Source organism: Lepeophtheirus salmonis, chromosome 3, assembly GCF_016086655.4.
Source record: "Lepeophtheirus salmonis chromosome 3, UVic_Lsal_1.4, whole genome shotgun sequence".
In the NCBI taxonomy this organism is placed as follows: Eukaryota; Metazoa; Arthropoda; class Copepoda; order Siphonostomatoida; family Caligidae; genus Lepeophtheirus; species Lepeophtheirus salmonis.
Window position 1 is genome coordinate 39,682,693 of NC_052133.2, and position 22,367 is coordinate 39,705,059.

General features: G+C 31.5%; 2 long non-coding RNA genes across 3 annotated transcripts; one reads left to right on the plus strand and one right to left on the minus strand.

Moving 5' to 3' along the window:
• Window positions 1-736: 736 nt before the first annotated feature.
• LOC121115087 (uncharacterized) lies at window positions 737-7,239 on the minus strand. Of its 2 annotated transcripts, XR_011779425.1 has the most exons (9): window positions 6,179-7,239; window positions 5,910-6,129; window positions 5,450-5,829; window positions 5,025-5,396; window positions 4,449-4,969; window positions 2,874-4,388; window positions 2,515-2,764; window positions 1,735-2,414; window positions 737-1,679 (listed from the first exon to the last, which is right to left on the minus strand). It is a non-coding gene; the product is annotated as an uncharacterized lncRNA (long non-coding RNA). The 2 variants fall into 2 exon arrangements; XR_005863411.2 differs by having other exon boundaries at window positions 1,735-2,764.
• Window positions 7,240-7,863: 624 nt separating this feature from the next.
• LOC121115490 (uncharacterized) lies at window positions 7,864-9,554 on the plus strand. Its single transcript, XR_005863541.2, has 2 exons — window positions 7,864-8,799; window positions 8,863-9,554. It is a non-coding gene; the product is annotated as an uncharacterized lncRNA (long non-coding RNA).
• The last annotated feature ends 12,813 nt before the right edge of the window (window positions 9,555-22,367 follow it).

Below are 22,367 nucleotides of genomic sequence, written 5' to 3' on the forward strand. Positions count from 1 at the left end.
GTGAGAACAACCAAACAACTAAAACAGTTTTTACATTTATTATCAAATCCATTGGAGGAACTAAATGGAGGTGGTAGCACTTATACTAGTTGCCAAATTAAACGCTGAATTTATCGTTGTGGCCGTATTAGTTGATAACCACCGAGTCAAAGGAAGTTCTTCACTCATTTTCTTTGTGGTGTTGAGCACCAGACTTCAATTACTCACCCATACAACATCAATAGAAAAGTTCATCTCATCTTCGACCCTGTACACAATTTAAAAAATATTTATAACTGCTTCCAAAAGAAAGAATACTTCAGCATTCCCCTGAACCGTCTCGGAGTGAAATCATCATTATACCCTACCTTTGCTCATATAAAAGAAATCCACCATAAAGAGTCTAGATAGAGCTCAGAAACTACAATCGAAGCAATAGTTGATACTGTGTATGATCAAGGTCACAAATTGGCAAGCATTCTTGGTAAGATTTCACAATCCTCTTCAACGTGATAGGCAAAAATTTGGTTTCTCAACTCAATGACAACATCCGACAGAAAAATATAATCTTAAAACAAGCTCAATCTAGAAAGGTTGCCAAACTTCAATCTGATAATGTTTAAGTTATGAACATTAATTTTTCTGGTGTGTGCATTTATTTTTCAAGTAACTAATGTAAATATTATTGGTGATATATTGCAGCTTATTTAGTCTTGAAATCTTATTAATTGTCCTATTATGAATAAATGTTTAAAGATTTTAACTCATACAATCTGTATTTAAAAACTGTATTAATATATTTTTATTAAAAAAATAACATATTTGTAAACTTCCTCTAAGCCAGCCCTTGGAGTGCGCGTTTTCTAGTATGTTGTCCAGGTACTCAAGACGTCTATGGTCCACTCTTTGCCTAGAGTCCTTTACTGAGCCCCATCTGTTTACGTTTATTCACTATTTCTATTCCAACGCAACCTTTCATTAAATTAAAAGGTTATAATTCAAATTTTTAAATTCATAAATATATATAAAATAGAGTTGGAATAACAATTTTAAATTATAATGTAAAAAATAAAACATATGAACACACTTCCTTATACTTTATAGTATGACATCACACTTTCGATTAAATGTTTTTATTTTTTTCGTGACTAACTACCCCCTACCCGCCATCCTTTTTTATCACGTCGTTACCTTTATTGTATCACGCAACCTTATCTCCGAAAAGGAACATAAACATGACTGACGTCGTAGTTTGTGTATTAGATGTCAATTTCGGCCAAGTGTAATTATCGTTGAAAATCTATACCAAAATATTATCTTTCAAAACTAAATATCAGGAGGGGTTAGATCAAATTGAGAGAATGGACACATGAAACCATCAATAACAATAGCGAGTTTTTTTATATACAAAAATACTCCTATTGTCAACTTTGATTCCAAAAGGGTCTTCAGTGGGATGACGGAGATAAATGTACCAAAAAAGTCCCATTTGACGGATGTCCACGTCAATATTATGATAATCAGACGAAATATTGAGATTTACTATGAATATATCTGATTAACCCCATAAGTTATAGATGTGGTAATATTAATAAATAATTAGAAATTTAAACTTTAATTTTAAATATTACATACATATTACAGTTGTTAACCTTCATCCATCATCGGAGACAATGATTCCAATAGCCAAATCTAAATACCTAAAAATGTAAGACATTAAATATATAATAATGAAGTAAACAATAATAATAATACTTGTATGATTTATTGGATCATTTAACTAAATATCATCTAGTAAATCTCCAACGTATGACACTTGAACATGATCGACGAATTTCCATTCGTACACATCAGCAAGTCCGAAACGTTGGAGAGGAGGAAAGGATCCCTCAAGAAGGTCAAACTGGACCCGGAGGAGTTCAAGAAAACAGCTCAGACCAATCCCCTCAAGTCCATGAGGACCTATGCGAGAGATCTCAGGGTTTCACACTAGACTGTCCAAAGAACCATAAAAAAAGTGGCTGTAAAAGAGCCTTGTGAGGGTGGAGAGACCATAAACAAGGACTTTTGCTAGAATTACTCCGATTTTGATCCCCAGTTCTATTCTGAGTCCACAAAGGACTTAAAGTTATAACTCTGCAACAAATCGTCAGAGTTACGATCTGTCTTTTATGAGCAAACACGAACGTTCTACCTATAATCGAATCTATTTTGGAAAGTATGTTCACTACTCAGAAATTCAATAATAATGACAACTACTAAGGGGAAAAAATTCATTCTTGTAATTACCAATTACAAATTAACGGGCCAGCTAAAAAACACCCTGCATTTACATCATTAATTATCGCTATGAATTCCTCGATTCCTCGATACTAATAAGCAACATTATTTTAATATTGATTACGATTTCAATGCCAATTTCATGACGTCATCCCCTGTAATAAATAATAATTTAAATTAGTATCACAATACTGCGTTCGTAAAAATTCAAATCAAATAATTATTGAATATATTTGAAATGTTAAAATTTCCTACTCATCGTGAATAGATCTCATCATTTTTTCGATCCTGAAATCTACGTTCCAAGAAAGGAGTCCATTCTATTCCCTTATGAAGCCTGGTAGTTTTCCCCGGATGAATTTTCGTCCCTTTCGACCTTGTAGAATTCAGAATCCGATCCATCTCATGAGATGGATGACAAGTTAGTAGTGTCTTCCTTCGATTCCCTCTATCTTCTTTTGGTCCACTTTTTTATGTCTTAATGAATGAAAAATGATCTTAAACCCTACCAAATAAATATAAAATGTGTCTCTCTTAGAATGATTCATTTGTTTAAATATGCTGTTCTTTATATATTTTAGCTTTATGGTAATAATTTCAAATTTTTGTAGTACCTATTAGTATTTTTAATTAACACATCCAGAGCCTTATATCTGATTCTCTAAGTGAATTTGTAATGTTCTACGAACACCACCTACAGACGGAAGCAACGGACCGGGGTAAAGTCAATAGGAACACCTTTGGATTGGGGGTACAATCATACACTAAAACATATATTCTGTAAGGGATTACATTTAAAAGGATGTACATACATTTGACTATTAAAATATACAAACTCGTAAAACACAAGGTACCTACCTATCTATTTAAAACAAATCCCTACGTCATGATTTAAAAGTAAATAAAAGACAATACATAACAGAATTAACCCCCGTCATAGTTTCAAACCTGGAATATATTCATTATTATATATAGATAGATAGATTTCTACCCTAGGAAGGAATCTACTCTAGTATGAAGCTTAGCTTGGTTTGGTTCTCTTCTTAAGATAAATTTTCATCCCATCATCATCGGTATATCTCAGAAATCGAGTATTTCCTGTTGATAATGAATTATCTCAAGTCTCTATTTTTTCCTAATCTTTAAACAACAAATAACACTTAATTTTTTACATTATTATATTTTCATCTTTCAGACACTACTAATACTATTCTAATTAAATAAAATAAGAGACTGAATGTGGTATACGTAAATAAAATCAAGTAAAACATTAATTTTAATAGTTGAGTATGTTAAAAACACATAGGGCACTTCAAATACGTTTATTTTTTTCAATGTTTATTGTAATAATTATATAAATTTAGAGAATTTTGTGATGCTAAGAAGAAATGATAATGCAAAAGAAATAGAAGGGAAGGAGAAAATTATATCTTTTATTTTTCTAGCTATTTTGGTTTCATAAGAATGAAAAGGATATTCTTGTAACCATAAATTTTACTACTTTTTCTCAAAAATTTCCACAAAACAGGCTAATTGATGGAATTATTAGATATTTTATTGTCATTTATATACATTCATTATCTCAAATTACATACTTATAGTCATACAAAAATCAATCCCTAACATAATGTTAATAACGGAACGCATGTGATTAGATATGAAAGATGTGATGCATCTTGTGATTAGATAATTAAAAAATTAAGAAATCTCTACAATGAAAATAGTAAACGTAAACGACACGATATCAGTGATGATGAATTTAACGACAAAATAGCTGGACTTGGAGCAGTGGAAATTAAGAAACAAAACGTGACTATTTAAGACTCTCACAAGTGTCTTCTTGATGTTTGGAAAAAAACTCCAGGAGAAGGTAAAGATTTAATAATTTACAAATGAAGGTAGTAAAAGTAAAATCAAATCCATGAAAAAAGAAATGGATAAATTAACTTTAGAAAATAGGAACAAAGAGTCTGCTATAAAATCTTTAAACTTCAATCCTATAATAAAATAATTGAAAAACCAACTTTGGGCCACCAGAAAGAATTAGCTGAGAAGATGCTGCATATTCATAATAACTTTTCAATAAAGATGGAGGATAATTTCTTGCGAAGGACGAACATGAATCCAAACTAATATCAGTTAGAAAGTCTTATTATATTAAATGATAATAATTAATTGGATCATTATACCCAAATTTACTCCAGACTAAATTAGCTCAAGTTAAGATCACATTAAAAGATGCAAAAGAAGAATATTTAGTCTTAATTAAGGAATCAAATAACAGATAACATGAGCATCCATGGATAAACTTCTGACATTTTCAACATTGCTTTCATTTAACAAAATTGAGGAGCTGCTATTGGATTTTGTACTATTATTTTAGACATTTCTAACTTTACTCTTCATTTTGTTTTTACCAGAGATTTGCAATCCAGCTGATTGGATGCTTGAGTCAATTTTAAAGCTCTGATCTGATTTGTTCATTTGTTGATGGACTAATTGACTAGAATCATCTGCCGTATCCCTATTTGAACAAATGCCGACTTGTTTTTGGAGCTCCTTATTCGCATCCTTGTATTCATTGATTACTTTTTCATTAGCTTTTCTGATCTTATCTAGTTCCATTGAATGATATATGTTTGCTTGGATTACATCCTGCTTTAATGATTCTATTTCATCTCTAAGCAAGTCTTCAACCTCTCCATCATATCTGCAAACTTATAAATATATAAAACAATAGTTTTTAAAATTATGTTAAACTTCACTCTAACTGATTTCTCTAATTTTAGCTCAAGTTCTCGAATGAAATTTCCTCTTCTAGATTTGACGATGTTTTTTTTTTCTGGGATTAAATCTTATCATAACATCTCAAAGATTCATCGCTCCTTGTTTTTCTCTTTCAATTTAATTAATTCATCATAGGACAAGAAAATAAGACCAATGCTCCTCTTTCGAATTTTGAACTTCATAATTTTTGGCCTTCAATATCAGATTCAAGGTGTTCCACATTTTTTCGAAGCTTCGCAGCCGTACACAAATATACTGCTTTCTTTTGTAATTCCGTGATTTTGTCTCTCAGCTGAGTTTTTTAAATTATTTTCTTAAGATTGTAATCACACTTTCTGTAAGGACTTTATCTGTAAAAAAAAATAATGTTTTAAAAACTTCATTTAATAAATGAAAGTCTTACTTAAACCTCAAGATTCTCAATAATATTTTGTTTCTCAGAAGTATTTCTATTTCTTTAGAATTATCTTCAAGAGATCGTTGACTTGCTATACCTTTCTTCATCAAGTTTTTAATTTTGCTTTTCTAGATTGTGAATTTCAATTTCTTTTTCAGACAATAGATTATTTTTTTCCTCCTCTGAAGATTTAATTATAATTTTCGAACGCCTCAGCGTTTCAATTTCATCATTTAAATTCTTATCAAGCCTATTCTTTTTTTGTTCTTCAACTTTTTCTTGGTCTTCATACAGTTGTTTTGTTTTATTTAATTCTTTTAAAAAGCATTTACTTCTGAAGAGGTAGAATCTAACCTTTGATGTGGGTTATCGACTACTAAAGAATTCTTAAAATGAAAAATCAAATATTAAAACTTTTTATGAGAAGATTAAAAAAACATCAATAATGTGTTATGAACAAATTTACCACTTCATTGTCACTAGCATTGGCAATTTGTTTATATTTTGTTAATTCTGCGGAGATTTTTTCGTTTTCACTGACAATCCTGCAATTTTCCTTTCGGTAAGCAGACAGAAGTTATTCCATTAATTAATTCTCTTCTTGTCTGTTATTTGTTATTTAATATTAGGAATGAATGTTCGTCTTGTACATCTTTTAATGTGATTTTCACATTAGCTTATTCAGTCTGGAATAAATTTCAGTAAAATGATCCAATGAATATAAATGTACACTACCTTCATAGAGTTTTGTGCTGCCATCAACTTGGATTCATTATCGTTCTTTGCAAAGAAATTATTCTCCAGCCTTATTTCAAAGTTGTTTTTTTTTAACATGTAGCATACTCCGTTTTCTCTCTAATTTTTTTTTTTTTTTTTTTTTTTTTTTTTGTCCCAAGTTTAGGTTTTCAAATATTTTATAATGGGATCGGAGCTTAATGATTATATTATAGATTCTTCGCTTTGCTTCCAGGACGTGAAAGAAGAGGAGGAATTTGTGATAAGTCTGGATAGTTATCTCCCCCAAGCAGTTGAAGACGACAGCACCACCTCCTCCTGTACAGTGGATATGAGTACAACACACAGGGAAAGAGAAAAGAAAGAGATGGAAGGGATAAACTACGAGGGAATGTTCTAATCTCTGTGGATCTCCTTTGCAGAAATCTACAATGAAAACATTTTTAATCTCTTTGAAAAAGTATCCTTATCCAAAAAGTTGCAAGGGACTTCCTGCAAAGGAACCATAAAGCTGTGTAAGGAACGAAAAGGAGGCCCTATATTAAGAGTCTCAAAGAAATACACGTCCCTTCTGCAGATGAGGCTTATAAACTCCTATTTGTTGGTAGAAAAAATCTACACTTTGCTGTCACTAAACTAAATCACAATTCTTCTAAGTGTCACTACATTTTTACAGTGAAGTTAATTCAATTTTGTGATTTAAATCAACCCAAATATGCTCGGGTAAATATTCTCTCTTTCTGTGATTTGGCAGGCTTGGAGCGAATAAAGAAAACAAGGAATGTAGGGGCAAGGCGAGTAGAGACCGAGAACATTAATGCATTCCATGTTGTTCTGGGTAAAGTGATGAAAACGTTGAGAGACAATCAACGGATAAAAGAAGTGAGGAAAAATGCCATTGTTCCTTTCAAGATTCAAAACTCACTCTCTTATTTCAAACATTCTTTGTTGGATTCTGAAAGGCTTCCATGATTGTTAATATTAGTCAGTCTCACTACCTCTTTGACGAAACACTCCAGGTCTTAGAATTCTCTGCTATTAGGAGTAAAATTAGATATACTAAGCAGGGAATACTTAAGGAACAGTTACCTGCTAAGCCTGTAAGAAAATCTAGATCTAGGATTTCTATATTGAATAAAGGGAATACTAAAATCAAATAAATATCATGGAATTATATCTTTTTTTGGCGTGCACTTATTTTGACGGTAGTGCAAAATACATATTTTATTTTAAGTCATTTTAATAAAGTAAACTTAGTACATAGAATATTTAAAAGTTCATTTCCAACGACTCCCACGAACATATTTCCCCGTAAACAAATTCTTATATCAGTGGTTAGTAGAGGTGTATAAAATATGTCTTATAAATCTTTTTGTACTTGCAACCTGAATTTTATTTTTTCTTATTTTCTAAAGCTGTTATCATTATCATTTAATTCTTGAGAAGGGAACATCTAAGTATAAAGTTATAACTAGTGAGTGTGCTCATGAAATACAAAGACTATCAATGAGGGTTGACTCGGGAGTTATAACTATAAGTCCTTGTTGAATTTGGAGTAGAATTGAGGATCAGTATGGGAGTAATTCCAGCCTATATGTCCTTACTATATAAGGAGAAGTGTTGGGTTTCGGTCTGGAAATCCTGGATCGGTCTGAGACCGTTATATAGTTTTTTACAGAATTAGTTCGGTCCAAAAAGCTCCGTCTGGACAGGTCTTATAAAAATTTGGTGTGGATCGGTCCAAAGAAAAAATTTGGTCTAGCTCGGTCCCAAAGAAATCGGGTTAGACCGATTTTACAGATAAATTGTTTATAACATGACATCATATGTTTTTTCATGTACAATGACGTTAAACGGAGTTTAAACAGAGATAGCTCGGATTAATTTTGATCCTGCTGTCTATTACATGTATACAATATTTGTTCAAGAGCTTAACGCGTACTTTTGAGATTTTTTGAAATAAATGAATGACAGTTGATCTAGGAAAAAAAAATGGTCTCTCATAGGTATATGAGACAAAAAAAAACGGTCCATAAATTGAGACCGAAAAAAAATAGGTCCACGGTCTGGACCGAAAATTCAGTCCAGAAAAAATTATCTTACACTGAACCGAAAAAAATTGGTGCTGCACCGAGTCTCAACACTAATAAGGAGTAAGATTTGTTTTTATTTCCTTCCTCTCAATGCTCACAGTGCTTTATTAATCGAGAAATCTAAAGGACTCTAGGCAAAGAGTGGACACTTAAGGCAAGGAAGGTAGTTTTTAGTAGTTCTCAATTCTGATTAGCTTAAAATTAGAAGCTACTATATGTTCCTCCATACACGCAGCCAGTTCGAACAGGCTGTCTCCCTATTGAAAAGAGAAGAATTAGGGCGACTACGGCACAACAATAACACGATATCAGAGATATAAAATATAGAGTGCTCACTCATTAGAATGACGAGAACAATTTATTGAAGCGTTCAACAGCTGAACAATAAAGAAACATAAGGATCAAATCATTCAGTTATTATGTCAACATTAGCCTTTCAGTTATCAATAATATTTCTTAAAATCTTAATTAATTAATATTTAGTGATAAAATAACCTTCTAATTGTTTAAAAAGGAGTTTGGTATTAGGTAAGTTTATCGTAGTGGATATCATTGGAACTTGATGCATTCTTATTTTTTATTTATTCGTAGACCTGCTTGCATTCTATTTAATTGTTCTTCAAGAACTCTGGCTTTTTCTAGATCCCTAGAGCACGATCTTGCTAGTAAATTGTGGAAGAGATGTGAACTTAACCACAATTATGTGAAAATAAGCTTTTTTCCATAAGTATTTTCATAACTTTATAAAACAATCTTATGTTTTGGCATCCTTATTAGTTGTTATATAATTTAATATTTCATATATATTATAACCATCTATTTTCAGATGTCCCAAATATCCAGCGTTTCTAAGGCCGTCGCCAAGATTGGAAACAAACCAAATGGTCAAGGATATGATTCAAGCACTTCAAGGACTATGCCATCATTAAGCACAAAGTTAAATGTATTCTTGTTAGTTGTTGGTGGAGCAGTGCCCCCATTTTCGACTTTCGAATTCACTTAAAAAAAAGTGGAGTCCCATGGACAAATCTTAAAGCGAAGAACTTATGAAGAAGACAGTACTAAAAAAATGAATTCTGATGACATGATTGATTTGGGGGTGGTGAGAAAATAGAGCAAAAAGAGATATCCTGAAATCAAGATGGCAGTTATATTTGATAGTTGTCATATCTTATTCAGTTTAAGAATCAATAATTAGAAAAAATATCAATAATTAATAGTTTGAAATACTTAATTTTATTACTATTTAATATTTTGTAGAATAAATGATACTTGATTGATTACATGTTTATTTGTCGATATTCTAAAACATCTTCTATTAAAATAAGTATTTACGAGAACAAACGAGAATATTAGGGATTTATAAGAGAAAAATCAATTATGAAAATGTTTTTCATAATGTTGTTATAGGCTTCATGCGATTCAAGGCGAATTACAACACCAATCGTTGAGATTTCTTTAAGAGATCATACTCCTTCCTCAGAGTGAAAATTGAGATTGATGAATTATTATAACAATGGACTATTTCGCGTTTTCCAGATTTCATAATTATACTTGCCATTTTGATAAGAGAAAAAGAGGAAAATTTGAACTATTTTGAGTACCCTCATTATCCATTAGGCCCCTAAAATCACATAATTAAGTGAGACAAAACGTCTATTTACTATGTAATATTGGAATTTTTTGATCCTTTTGTTGTTTGTATTCATCAGCTGTGTCTCCCTTCAATTTTTTCCTCATGTAAGAACTCTATATTTTTTATCTTTATGGTCGGTGTTAGGAACATAGTCTTCCTTGTCTTTTGATCGATCTTTTTATTTTTCCCTTAACCGCTCTTTCCCTAGAGGCTTTTACCAAAAACAACCAAAATCCTAAATATCAATATTGTTTATTTATGTTTTTTTTGCATACATCTAATAAAAATGTGTCAGTATTTTGTTGTTCAGGCATTAAAAAACAATTTAATGAACAGTAAAATAGTTTTTTATAACTTAATTCGCAAGTTTATTATACCTATGAGAATAAACCTATAATATAATATAATAAAGTTGTAGTTTGAAGACTATTCAGAACTTCATTTACAATTTTAAATAAAAATGCAAATGTTAATGCAATAATTAAAAGTAACTATTATGTGAAAAAAATATGGTTATTTTTTTTGTTGTAAATTTTACTATTTTTATGATTAGTACATAAATTATTTATGTACCTAATGTTTCAATATTTTACTATATAAAAACAAGTGTACACAAAATAAACTCACTGAGATTAGTGAGATACATAATTAATGAAGAGTATTATATATAAAAAAACTTGGACATATTTGCGCACTTTTCCAAAATAAGAATTTTGCTTGATAGTGTACTGCAAGATTGACAAAAATTGAGATAGCAAAAATTTAACCGTTGAAAAGTTGCATTCTGACAATAAAATTGAACGAAGATACATCTAAGAATAATGATAATTAAATGGGAATATTCTTAATCAAATTTTTTATGTTCATTTATTATTGAGGGACTAAAATTTTTAATTTAAACACTAGAGTATGATTCCAATAGTTTCTTGAGGTTTTATTTATAATATTTAAAGATCCCGGCTCCAAATGTGCAGGTATTTTAAAATTTGCGACTCTAAATCATAGATAAATATGTGTTTCAAAACGACTTTGTGAGTAAATAAGCGAATATTTCATACTATTTGAATAAAACTTATTCTAATTTCTAATCCATTCAACTTCGCGCGTAAATACATGCGGCTTTACTAACTCCCGGCTCAATTAAACGTAATTACTTAAAATTAGATTATTTTGATCCTTCAAAACTCATGAATTAGGGAAATGTGTAGTCGATCCAGTCTGTATGAAGTTATTACATAATTATTCAAAGATCAATGGAGGATATAATATTTTAAACTATTTTAATGAAACTAACTACATAATCGTGTACAAACTCGATCTAAAGTTGAAACTATATTTTTGAAGGGCAAATTCATCAGTTTAAATGATTAGTTTAAAAATATTTTTAAAGTTTACTTTAAAAATTTATTTAACTTATGTCTACTTTGATTTTGAATTGTATACATTAAGTGAATCCATCATTAATCGGTAATTTTTCTTTTTTTTTAGGGTTTCAAATGTTATCTCAAAATGGAAGATGGTATTTGCTTAAACTACCAAGTCTTGTAGATATAAAATTATAAATACGACAAATATTATATCCTTATAATTGTACAAAGTTAATGAGTTCACCAAGTGGAATTTTTATAAAAAAGGATGTTCTTCACCACAACAGGTTGCTTGATTGGAGCTAGTAAGAATTTGAATCGAAAATTAAAATTGTTATTTTCCCAATGCCAATTCCTATTCCAGAAAAAACACATGATTCTCCTATTCCCGATTCCTATTAATCGTCCCATCACTAATATATATATATATAATCTATGCCGTTGATATTACTTGAGAAGATTTTAGATGATTTTATTTGACTTATGTAATGCTGAAACACATATTGAAAATTTGATATAATTAACTTATTTATTTTGGATATGCATGACTATTTAACCGTATTTGAGTAGATATCCGAAAATCTCTTCTCAGACAATTATTATAACATCATGTGCATACTCGTTCAATATAATCGATCCCTAAATTCATCGTATAAATAACCTACTAAAACTCAATTTTTTGTCATGGAATTAAGGAAATTTAAGTAGGATTATCACAAATATTTATTGTATCTTATATATCATGTCTTTGACGAAGCAATCAGGCTAAGTATCTATTTTAACTGAAAAATGTTTTTGTTTTTCATTGCTCAACAACCGCTCCAAACAACCATAACAATCATTTATTACTTTGGGCCTCTATGATTTACTAACTGTACTTCTCAATAATAATGCCAGAAAAGAATGGGTGTGTACAGGGTCCAGGGATAGTTTGTCTGGGCATAGGATCCCTATCCCCAAGTTAAATTAATAATTATGTTTGTATGTTTATTGAAAGAGTGTCGTATGGTTGTTATTTATTGTAAGAAGGGGTAAAATACTGAGGGGAAGATGTCTCGGGAGTTGAATCGCTAGGGGGTAAAGGAGGTAATTGATCTGGGATAAGAACCCTCAGGTCGTTACCTTTATTGTATTACGCAACCTTTCCTCCAAAAAGAAACAGAAAAAAGGCCCATTTGGTAGTTAGCCAAATAAGTCAATCATATCAACTGCTATTTATCCCTTATTTTGAGTTTGGACAGGTTAAGACGGGGGTATCGATTTTTTGGGAGGTCATATAAGGGGGGCTTATGCTAAACCCAAAAACTGTTTTTTTATTGCAGCTCAATGAGACTAGATAGGGGTTGAGTTATTTATCAATAAGTGATTGGCGTTTCAAAAATAACTATACGAATTACTATGTTTTCTAAATGTTTTCCAAATCAAAAAAGTTATGGGCTAAAAGAATAAATCGTTGAAAATTGCAATTTCGTTTATTTCAGGTGAAAAAAAATGAACTTCCAATGGATTATTGGATTAGTAAATGGAATAAAGTTTGTAGAAATTTGACTGAAGATTCCTTTGCATATAAATTTGCCAAATAAAAATTGATGTTTAAATGAAATATCTGTCATTTTCTGAATAATTTTTCATTTTTGTTTCTTTTTTTTCCATTTTTTATCAAACGTCAATTTTCAGTTTTTTTAAGAAAAAATGACACAAAACGATGCTTTTTGCGCAAAAATGCACTTTATTACATATTTTTTTGCAATATTTGCAAAAATGAACCAGTTATCGAGCGTTATTTTTTCGACAACATTATTCTTCATAACTTTTTATTTTTTATAAGTACAAAAAATATTGGTAGGTTTTTGTTTTTCTTTTACAATTCCAATAAATGCTGTTAATTATTTTTTGCAAAATTAGTGCAAAAAAAGTTTTTTTGCAATTTTCTTCGTGAATTTCTATCTGAGAATTTTTTGAAGTAAATAAAAATTGTACTTTTCATCTAGAATATTTTTTTAGATGCATAGATGTATTTGACTTTGTGTATTATTTCACGTTTATAACGCATTTTTTTTTTATTTCATAATAATAATACTAAGGTGTCAAGAGGTAATAATAAGAGGTTTTTTTTTTTTGGGGGGGGGGGAAGTTGCGATGATAAGACTTTGTAGGTTACCTTACTTAACCGGATTGATATAGTGGTGAAGAATCCAAGAGAAGTAGAATTATTAGGATCTTTTTCGACAACAACGAAACATTCATATTATAATTATTAGTATATAGAAGTATTTTCTGAATATTTTTTTAATTTTCTCAGTTTATTTGACCATTTTCCATTTGATTTCCCTCTCCCTCCTCACCCGAGCAACGCAGGGTAATCCTTTGGTAGTCATAACTACTCTTAATCAGATATTACTAAGCAATATTATAATATCTCATTCATTTTAAAAAGTTTAATTTATAAAGGTTAATATAATTAACTATTTATTTGTGATCAAGAAAAAACATCAATAAAAATATTAATAATAAATTTGGTTTAGCTACATACTTAGGGAATTGTTACGTAGCAACTGATTACTTAGTATCTTTAAAATTTGATGGGTTGTCTTCAAAGCATGCGTAACTGTGGGAGTATCACTGTACACAATATCAGTTTAGGAGTAATTCTAACGAACATAACCTTTTTTTTTTTATCAACCCCAGGTGGCTACAACCCCCAAAAAAACCTGTTCTTGGGTTTTTGATTATTGTTCTGGAATAAATTAGGTATTTTAACATTCGATTCAAATAGAAAAACATAAGTTAAGAATAACATTATTTATTTGAATTTTTAAATTATTTTGACCACCACCATTTTATGTCCAAATGCGTTCCCTCCTCATGTGTCCATGGAACCGGCATGCTCATACTAGTCTTATATATACAAAAATGAACTTTTGAATCTTCCTCCTCCTCCCCTGTTTTTTTTCCCTAGCAACCTGTATTAACTTCGTCAAGCCTGACGAGATGAAATCTTTTTGTTAATGAAAATGGTTTTCATAACGAAGACGAAAATCTGACAAATATCATGACGAAGGCGACAACAAAACTGACGAAGACGAGAAGAATACGAAATAAAAGATAACTATGACGAAACAATGACGATGTCTGACCATGATAATATTATGATACTGACGAAACTCTCAGAAAAACTAATGACTTACGATTACGAACCCCAAAAAAATCAATGCGTTTGCTGATGGTTCGTGTAACATGCCCCCTTGGTCTTAAAACAAACTCATACCACAAAACTTTACTAAAAGTGTATTCAATTTAATTATTAATTAAGTGTCAGGTATTGTGTATGTATGTGTTATCGGCAATGTGCAAAATGCATGTCAGAGTGGGAAAAGTGCAAAATTCCCAACAAAGCGGGCATTGTGCAAAATGCCCGATCCATTTATAAAATTTCCAATATAGTGGCCAATTGTCATTTTAACTTCATTTACATTGTCAGCTAAAATGATTGTGGGTAATTTGATTATTAAACAATTCAATGCTAAGCAATTTGATCGTTAAGGATTTGATTATGACACAATTTGATTTCTATCAATTTGATACTTTGGTATATTTTCATTGAAATATATATAGTGTTCACATAATCAAACTATTGTATTATAAGAAATTGTCAAAAGAGACTCAACTCTATTTTGCAAAATATACCCCTGCCAACAGTTTGTGCAGGTGGACAGCTGGTCCCTAAGAGGGATCAAAACCTATCTCCATCACTATCCCTAGTATCAAAACCCCTTCTAATATATTATAATACAACCCAGTTTGACAAGTGAACCACCTGTCCAAAAAGTGGATCATTACCCACCACTTCCCTGAGCATCAGGACCCCTTTTGATATCCCATAATACACCCTACCCATCGGTTGTGCAAAATTAACATAATTATGGCCTCCCTGAGCATTAAGGATCCCTTTCAATTTCAAAAATACCAGCAGCCATGGGTTGTGCAATTGAACCGCTGGTCATAAAGGTGGGTCGTTATTCGCCGAACTCTTGAACTTTTTTTGGTATTATACTTAGTGGCAAACCTAACGATCAAATTGTTTAGCATTGAATTGTTTAATAATCTAATTACCCACAATTATTTGTCCTGACAATATTAATGAACGTATAATTACCACAATATTGGAAATTTTATAGATTGCCCGTGCATTTTGCACATTACCCAAAACATATGTATTTCATGAGCCCACAAGCTGTGCAATATATGTATGTATATATAGTATGGCCCGGAGTAGGTTCATAACCCACCGCCAAATCGTTGTAATTGGCGAATGAACCCCTTGAGTGAGACACTATTTACTTTTTCCAGCGGAGCACTTAGTGGGGCTCATAACCCAACCCTAATTCACTTTTATCTTATTTGACCTCTAGAGTTTAATTAAAATGTTTACTTATATGATCCATTTGACTTCCTGCAGTGTTTGCAAAGGTGGTCAGCATCAAGAATGGAGGGTCAAGCTTAGAAACGTTTAAGAGCCATAATTGTAAATTGCAAAATACCATTTGTTGAATTAAAAAAATTAAATATTCAAAATCTGTTAAATTTTAGTCCCGTTTGAATCGTTCATGAATTTGTGAAAAAACTATTTTTTTTCTTCCGACATTTTCGTTCTTTATGGCCAGTGTTCCCTTTTATTTGTATCTCACAGATTTATGAATGATTCACAAACTGGAATAAAATTTAACGGATTTTGAACATTTTACTTTTTAACTTCAATAAATGCTATTTGGCTCTTATACGCTTCTAGGGCTGAGCCCCCCCCAATCCTTGATGCTGATACTGGTCTGCAGGCTTATATTTTGAGTGGGGCTTGGTTGTTTGAATTTTTGAAAAAATCCAGAAATTAATTTTTTTTGAAAAATTTAAAAAATCCTTAGATATTCACAAAAAATTAATTTTTTGGGAAAAAAAAGTAAAATTAAATTTTTGGGAAAATAAATTGAAAAACCCACAGCTTTCACATAAAATTTAATTTTTAGGAGAAAATTTTAAAAATTTAATTTCAAATATTAAATTTTTTGAAAAAAATCAAAAATTCATAGCTACACAGAGAGAATGAAATCAAACTAGAAAAATTGTTTCCAATGCAGAGGAAACTCTGACAAAGACGAAACTTTGACCAATACGAAAATTTGACAAAAATCATGAAGAAGACGAAAATCTGACAAAAATCATGACGAAGACGAAACTCACGAAGCAAAATTCAAACGAAAGACGAAACTTTGACGAAGACAAAAACTCTGACGAAGACGAGACGAAGCCGAAATAAAAGATAACTATCACGAAACAATGACGATGTCTGACGAAGACAATATTATGACGCAGACGAAACTATGAAGTAGACGAAAGCTGACGAAATGATGACGAAGTCTATTGGCTGACGAAGACAAGACGAGACAAGACAAAGACGAGACGAAACTGAAAATAGCTGACGAAGTTAACACTGCTAGCAACAGTTTTTATTCTTCATTCTACTATTAAAAATTAGAAAGAAAGGGGAGATTGCATTAGACAGTTAATTCGTCTTGGATGAACAATTATGAGAATTAAATCTGTTCAATAATTTTTCAGGTAGTAACAGAAAGGGAGATTGCATTAACCAGTTAATTCGTTTTGGATTACTGCCATTCAAATAAACACTTATTGCTGCAATTCAAATGAACACTTATAAGTATTTAATTGGTTTAATAAAGAATAAAGACAAATAGTGACTTTTTATAACTAATTTCACATATTTGGTAATATTTTGAAGTACCTATGGCCCATAAGCATTCTATTGAAGCATTGGATATTACGCAGGATACTAAATTATTTGGAGGTAAAGTAATTTGAAAGTTGTTTTATAATTGGTGCATGTATTAAGCGATCTTCACTTTTGGCAAGTTAGTTTATTGATTAAGATTGAACAGGGTTTCATTTACAAATTTACAAAGGTTAATACAATAAACTTTTTATTTGTGATTAAGAAAAAACATCAACAAAATTATTAATCATAAACATGGTTTAGCAACATATAGAGAGGATGGTTACATAGAGATCTGATGATTCTATAATGTTTACTCTTACTGATTATTTGATTTACTAAACTTTAGCAATTTGTATCTTGGCATTTTCACTTTTTTGAAGTGATTCATGGGTGAGTGCAAATTTGTCGGGTCATCTTCAAAGCAGGTGTATCTGTGGGAGTGTTACCGTACACAATACCCGTTCAGGAATCATGCTGAATAACTGAGATTTTTTTTATGAAACCCAGGAGGCCACCACTCAAAATTTTTACTGATAAATATATTCGGGTTTTTGGGTGTTTTAATTATTTTTCTGGAATAAATTAGGTATTTTTGCATTCGATTTAAATAAACTAACATAAATTATAAATAAAATTATTTATTTGAATTTTTAAAAGACAAAAACATGGACCATACACCACCAGTATTTTGTGTCCAAATGCGTCTCCCCCCATGCGTCTGTGGATCAGGCAGGCTCATAATAGTTAAACAATGTTATAACATGGACGTTTCGAGAAACCTGAACAACAAACAAGAAAATGGGCGCTCCAAGGGATGGCTTAGAAGGAATTCACGAATATGTTATTTTTTTAATAAAAATATATTAATACTGTTTTTCTATACAAATTGTATGAGTTAAAATCTATAAATACTTATTCATAATAGGACAATTAAATAGAATTCAAGACTGAATAAGATCCATTACATTACCAATATAGTTTACATTAATTATTTGAAAAATAGATGCTTACATCAAAAAATTAATTAAATTAAACATTATCAGATGGAAGTTTGGCAATTTTTCTAGATTTGAGCTTGTTTTCATTAGATCTTTTTCTGCCTTCTTATCGGATGTTGTCATTAAGTTGAGAAATTTGATCGTATGCAATATATCCCACAAAAAAAAAAGTGCATTGCTTTCTCCTGTAGTGGACATTGTCTCAAGATCTGAAGACTCCCAATCTGTAAATATGGTATTCGAATTTGTTACGTCAGGATCTGCCAACACATCTTTGACCTCTGATATGTTCATGTTATTAACTTTCACGAGATATTTGATCCTGATCTTCTTTTCTGCCTCCAGAATTTGTCGAACACTAATATAATAGTTTGCTCCGCTAAGCTCTCTATACCAGCCAAACCTTTCCTCGATCATATCAGACTGGAACATTGCAAGCAAGATGTATACGAAATTATCCTCTTCTTTGATCAATAAGTACTCGGCAAGATCTGCTACTGGTAGACATGTGTGTTTAGTTGCAAGAAAAGTTTCTGCAGTCAGGCCTCTTTCATGTTTCTGTACCATTACAGTGAGAAAGTCTGCAAACTCCTTGTGGAAGGACTGTCCAAGCTGGTTTTCTTTAGTGACCGGTGTTTTGGATGCATCTCTTTTCTAATTTCGAACCTTTGGAGTTTTTACATTTAAAACGTTCCACATAGTCTGGACAAACTCAGCCGTGTCATTGAATTCTGGTCTTTTATCTGCGTAGAATTTGAGAGCTCCAATGGCGGACTCATGAAAAACGGCATCCGCTAACTTCACATTTGTCTCCTCAAGAACTGTTGGCTGGAGGGCCTTGAGAGAGAGCTGTGTGCTTGCTTGACTTTAAATGTTGCCCCTTTAAGGTGGATTTCTTTGATATGAGCAAAGTTAGGGTGTAATGATGATTTAACTCCAAAACGGTTCAGGAGAATCCTGAAGTATTCTTTCTTTTGGAAGCAGTTATAAATATTTTTTAAATTGTGTACAGGGTCGAACATGAGATGAACTTTTCTATTGATGTTGTATGTGTGAGTAATTGAAGTCTAGAGCTCAATACTACAAAGAAAATGAGTGAAGAACTTCCTGTTGACTGGGTGGTTATCAACTAATACGGCCACAACGATAAATCCAATTTGATAGAGGGTTTTCATAATTGGAGAATATTTGCTGTAGAGGAATTCAGCGTTTAATTTGGCAACTAGTATCAGTGCTACCACATCCATTTAGTTCCTCCAACGGATTTGGTAATAGATGTAAAAACCGTTTTAATAGTTTGGTTGTTCTCGCAGCCCAAGAATTTACCTCTAACAAACTCAATTCTTTCTGCAGACCTCATCAATTATAAGATTGACATTACACTCTCTACTATTAAGGGGTTTGATCCTTGTTCCAAGATCTTTAAATATAGATGACGTTAGTCCAGTCTCCACGGTAACTGCAGGAAACAGTTTTAAGATACTTGGGACATGGAACTGTATGGAAATCTGACTTAAAGATTTGATCATAGATGGCCGTACTAACATTTTGCCACAGAAGACAAAGAGAGAGAAGACAAGGTGAAAATCTCCTTCGGTTGCGTTTCTTGAGGAGTAATGTCATCTGTTCTATAATGAAACACAATTTTGAAGAATAAATTGGCTCCAAGTCTGGGGATGCAATTAGTTTGTTCAATAAGCCCATGATGATTTCATAAGTCATATTCAAGAACTCTTTTCATCTTAAATACCCAGTAACGTTATTACTTCAGTTACTGATTTGATGACACTAGCCTTTGTGGTAAGACAGTCCGAGTCTGAACTATTGCTTAGCGTATTATGTCCATGAAAAATTCGAAAGGTAAGGTCCTCTTAGATTTTGAGGCCAGCCTTAATATCAAGCCCCCGACCTTCAGTCGCTTCCAGCTTAACAAGGGCCAATTTGGGATATTTAATTCGTATAAATTTTTGAATTCGCATTGGGATCTACTTTTTGTCTTGGAACAACCCTCTCCCATTTGGATTCAAGTTCCAGATTAGGAGGCACATTGAAACCAGGAAAACTATGGTATAAGATCTTATGATTCTTGGGGTGCCGTCATAAACTTGACAGTCCAGATAGGAATCCTGAAGCTATAAGTAGTATCTTAGCTATCTTTCACTACTGAAATAAATGACTAATCAATTTTAAAAACAAGCCGCGTCTTGGAGCCGGCGCGCTTTTTTATTCATCTGCATGTAGTCCAGATAGCTCTAGATGTCCATCATTATCAGTGATGAATATTCTATGTTCCCCGATATGTTAAAAAAAAGTACCCGAAAATTAACTTGGTAACCCTCACAATTTGAAGAATGTTTGAGAGTAGAGCAGCTTATCTGTCATGGTGTTTTATTAAATTAGCTGTTATCAGCTCTTAGAGAGACGGAACAAATAAAGAAAACCACAAATCATACTCTGTATATACATAGAAAGAAGTAAGGACATAGACAAAAATTACTCCGATGAATATTCTCAATTTTAATCTGAGTCCAACGACGACTAACTCCTATAACTCTAAAATAAATCCTCAGTGTTACTTTGCTTCTTTCATAAGATCACGTAAATTTTCAATCCAACTTTGTGTCTATCTATGGTGTATAGGTAGGAAGGGTTTCTCTATGTTATTCCTATTAGTATTACCAGAGCTTAGCTATTAAGTATTACCACATTATCTTACTTTGTGTTTAACAAGGATGAACGCCTTGTCAAATAGGATGAAAACGACCCAGCGTGGATCATTGGTGTTTTGTCCCATAATGCATGAATTACTATACTATATGGATGGGCACTATCTACGCAACCTCTTAAGTTCACCTTTTCAGTTAGTTATTCAAAGGATATTGTTTAGTACTGTTGTGATACTTAGGACTTTTAATAATGCCATTAATTACATGAGTGTGACTCGTTAAAATTAAAGAAATCAGTTCCTGAACAGCAGCAAGTCTTCGGGAGTCCTTACTCTTATTTTCATTGTCCTCATATGGGATTCAAGAAGTCAAATTTTACTCGGAAACAACAAGTGTATTTCCTTAGTTATAGTGGTGGAAGATATCACCCTCCTTAGGGAAGGGTTTTAATGAGAGGAAGATGAAAAATACCAATCTGATCCCTCATTAATTTGGATGGGTCTTTCTGGCCTTAAATTTCATCAAGAAAGGATATAATAATCTATGGTGGTGGATACAGTTCAGGATCATTAGTAAACGAGTTTTCCTAATTGACATACTACAATGTCAACATATAGGATTATATCTACGATATCTTTATAAATGATCAACCGCGTTGCTGTTTTCGAGGAAGAGTTATCAGCATAATCGTACAAAGATATATCATATTCTATTCATATATAGCCTTATAAAGTTATAGGGATTTCCCGGTGGTCTGTCGGGAGGGTTTTCCTCACCACAAATGAAATAAGCCTGTCAATGACTCCTCCTAAGTCATTTTCATCATCCCATTAATTCCAAACACTACTTTAATCCTTTGGCCATGACTCCAAACCTTTTAAAACGCAACGTTCATATGGTAACAACTTTTGTCGTTTCCTTTACTGTTGATCACATCATTGACTCGGCATAAGCCTCATATCAATAAATATATTATATTAGTCAGAACGTCTTGATCGATAATTTCCTAATAATATAAGTTTGACATTTCAAATTGTTCAAATAGTATAGAATTAAACCTTAAGGAAAAATGAAAAATCTATTGCTGAAGGTTATCAGATTATGGTATTTGTGAGCTCCTTAATTTGAAGTATTGTATTCAGATTACATTTCAGATTTAGTGTTTCGGAAATCTTAATCTAAAATAATGGACACTGCTACTGGTAAATTTAATTGCTTGCTCGAACTTTATATAGTTATTAAGAAACTTACAATGACTTTCCTTCATCAATATTTCAAGAATTTTCAGAATTCAACTATAAACCTACTATTGACATAGTCTGTTCTAAATAGTCTCTAATTATTTTATTTTAAACCACAAAACCTAACCAAATAAGGAAATTTGTGTATAATATAGTGATGATTATTTTTTATACTTTTACAATACAATTTTTAAAAACTGAAATATATTGTTCAAAATTCTTGGTGGTTTCGTTTGATAATTATTGTAGTTATTTAATAATTTAATTTTTAATATTATTATATAAAATAATACATAAATTACTACTTTCAAAGCTCTCCATTTTTGCTAGGAAATCGATAAAAAGAAACTTCTTATGCTATTTAACATCTTTTTAAGCAACTTTTCCAATTTTACAAGAT